Source organism: Salmo salar, chromosome ssa27, assembly GCF_905237065.1.
Source record: "Salmo salar chromosome ssa27, Ssal_v3.1, whole genome shotgun sequence".
Taxonomy (NCBI): Eukaryota; Metazoa; Chordata; class Actinopteri; order Salmoniformes; family Salmonidae; genus Salmo; species Salmo salar.
Window position 1 is genome coordinate 19656988 of NC_059468.1, and position 3605 is coordinate 19660592.

Here is a 3605-nt window from a genome sequence, read left to right on the forward strand (position 1 = left end):
AATTCTGCAAAAATAAATATAAAACCAAAACAGCCCAGAAAGGAAAACGCTTCAACATGAATCTCTTGGTTTCTTTTTCACTTCCCATTCTACTTCCGGTTAGGAGGCAAAATATTGATAAATATTACATAAGAAAAATAAGTATTCCTCATTGGCATAGGTTGGTTAAGCGCAGCAGACCGCAGGAGGTTGGCGGCACCTTAGTTGGGGAGAAGGAGCTCGTGGTGATGACTGGAACGGAATCAGTATCAAATATATCAAACACAGTTTCCAGGTGCTTGATGCCATTCCATTCGCTCTGTTCCAGCCATTATGAGCCGTCCTCAGCAACCTTCTGTGCAGCAGACAAAGTACAGTGTGATTGGATGGTTCATGGCTGTTTGTTTAGTGGCTAAGGTCCCTAGAGTTCAAAAAGGACACTTCCTTAGACAAAGGCTTGTTTACACATTTCCATACATGAGACTTGAGTTTTTGATTGTGTAATAAATATCATTTAATTTCCATGAGATCGTCACACAGATTCCAAGGTTGAATGGAAAAGAGTCAAAGTCCCAAAGAAACTGTTTGTCTATATGGCATCTTCCAATTCCTATCAGGCTGCTACCTGTCCTAATTAATGTTCCTGACACCATCTTTACCAAAGATTATCTATATTGACAAGATGGTCGAGTGACTGCTCCAACACTGGAAACACATGTCCTCAAAATGGAAGGTGGGCGAGATCAGCTAGGACCATTCTAACCAATGAGGGCAGATACATGTGTGAACAGGCACAACTCCTATATAAAGTATTTTTTTTTAAAAGCTTCCGAAGTGTGGTGTGCTTACATTTACACAGTATCAGTGCATTTGTAACAATCCGAACCATTACGAAACTTCTATTAGATCAAATAATCCTCACAGGAAATCAGCAGAATGTTGGATGAACTCTCATTGACCTCCATACAACAATTCCTCACTTCCTGGTGTTATTTTCATGAACAGATTGAGCGGAATAAAAACTCGCTTCCTCTCGGTCTTTACCCATAACCCCCTAATATGACTCCCTACAGGTAAACCCAAAATAGGCCACTAGGTATAATAACAATAAGGGACTATCCAATTACAATAACTATTTCAATTCAAGACAAAATCAAATATCTACTAATACATTTTCTTTACACATACAAAATGGCTCTAAAAGTATGGATGCATGACCAAGTCGCTTTGGATAAAAGCGTCTGCTAAATAGCATATACACAGTGTACAAAACATTAAGAACACTTGCTCTTTCCATGACAGACTCCAGGTGAAAACTGATCCTTTATTGATGTCACTGGTTAAATCCACTTCAATCAGTGTAGATGAAGGGGAGGAGACATGTTAAAGATTTAAGCATTGAGACATGGATTGTGTATGCATGCCATTCAGAGGTTGAATGGGCAAGACAAAATGTAAATGCCTTTGAACAGAGAATGGTAAGTGCCAGGCACATTGGTTTGAGTGTGTCAAGAACTGCAACGCTGCTGGGTTGTTCACACTTAACAGTTCCCATGTGTATCAATAATGGTCCACCACCCAAAGGACATCCAGCCAACTTGGCACAACTGAGAAGCATTGGAGTCAACATGGGACAGCATACCTGTGGAACACTTTCGACACCTTGTAGAGTCCATGCCCGAAGAATTGAGGCTGTTCTGAGGGCAAAAGAGGTGCAACTCAATATTAGGAAGGTGTTTTTAATGTATGAATGGCTGCAGCAGTGACCATAGCAGGGCTCCCATCAAACAACCTGGGGGTCAAAGAAGCAGAGAGTCAGTACGTACAATAATTTTGTTTTAGCTATATATTATCATAGTCTTTATAATAGTTATTTGTGGCATCTCCCAATTGTAGCTTAGATGTATATAACCATAACCTAGTGTAGACAAGAGAGTCAGAATCATACCAGTGAAGAGAGACCACGAACTGTGCGGTCTGAGTTAAGTAGTCGGGCATCTTAAAACGTGTATGACTTGAATGTCAGTATTAATAAGAACTACATTTTAAGATCATGGTAATTACATTAGTCAGTCGTGTTATTTACCAGACTATTTTACTTGCTAAAGCTTTGATAATGCATCTTGCCCCTCTGCATTTAAAAGCATAGGTTTTCCACTATTTATTTTTTAAATGCATGAAGAGAAATGCCCACTAAGGTCAAAAGGGCTGTAGAGTCAAGAGCTGGAAGAAACCCATGCAGCCTCACCTTCCACCTGTAGCTCTCCCTTGCATCCTCCTTGGTGACATTGTTGGTGATCAGGGTGTCCCCTCTGTCTGTTATATTGTAACGTGGTTCCATGTTTGATGTGCCCCTGTCCCAGCAGGCCAGCTGCGATTCCCACCGGATGATGTCAACATTCTTAATCCCATGGTCATCTCAGTTTGCCCTCCCGACCAACTGTTGCTTTCCATTGCAAGACTGCAGCAACAGGTAAATCCCAATGACAAAACAAGCAGAGAGGCAAGTTGGTATATGTCAGAGTTGCAGTTAATAGTTTGTATCTATAGGCCATACTGTATATAGGTGACTATCCAAATAATGGGGCCACAAACTTTGCCTCCACAACAGAAAAGCACTATTCTGACAAACAAAAACAGCCTTACCTGTGAGAGACACTCTGGAGATTAGTACCAGCACTAGCAGGATCTTCTCCATTTTCTGTAACTAGAATCAACACAAAAGTTGCAAGATATTTCAGTATGTCATCAAACACAGACATATGTAAGTATCCTTTCGCCGGCAGATATACAATGGCATCTTCCGCATTCACTCTGACATTGTGTGCAGCACCAAGAAACTACGAGGTTTTGAGGCCTACTGCTGAGTATTGTCCTGGTTTATTGATGTCGCATTCATTAAGTCATTTGTGACATAGCCACCACATGAATCATTTGCATGTTCAGTTGACCACAGTGCTTTCATTTTTTAATAAACCTTTGAACCCCAAGCAGTCTACTATGTAAATAGTAGAGATAGATGAGACTAAAAAAAATAGATACCTTGTTGGTTTGCTCACAGAAATGTGACTTCCCTATTCCGGAAGGCAGAATAACGTCACTGATTGTCTATGCTGTACTTTGAACGAAGATGGGTATTACATTGCTACTGTCACAGATGTGTGGCGAGACGGACTAAGGCGCAGCATGCTCTGAGTTCCACATATTTTACTTAGTGAAACTTACAAAAGGAAACAAACAACTAACCATAACATCAGCGGTGCTACATGCACTAACTCAAAACAAGATCTCACAAAACAGTGGGGAAATGGCTGCCTAAATATGATCCCCAATCAGAGACAACGATAAACAGCTGCCTCTGATTGGGAACCATACCAGGCCAACATAGAAATAAAACACCTAGATAGAAACACCCTCCTAGCCTAACCAAAATAGAGAATAAAAAGGATTTCTATGGTCAGGGTGTGACAGCTACATTGCTTTCTATTTTGTACAGGACCACAACTACAGACATTGGAAGATACAGTAAAATGAAGCTTGACTTCACCTGACCTTTTAGCCTTTTAGTAACACATGACCTCAACCACTTCCTCGTCTAAACTCTAACCCCTGCTGTACTGTCTAGC

General features: G+C 40.7%; 1 long non-coding RNA gene across 1 annotated transcript; it reads right to left on the bottom strand.

Moving 5' to 3' along the window:
- Positions 1-2245: 2245 nt before the first annotated feature.
- Positions 2246-3238, bottom strand: LOC106588631 (uncharacterized). The gene is made up of 3 exons (XR_001324679.2): positions 3022-3238; positions 2626-2686; positions 2246-2440 (listed from the first exon to the last, which is right to left on the bottom strand). It is a non-coding gene; the product is annotated as an uncharacterized lncRNA (long non-coding RNA).
- Between the last annotated feature and the right edge of the window lie 367 nt (positions 3239-3605).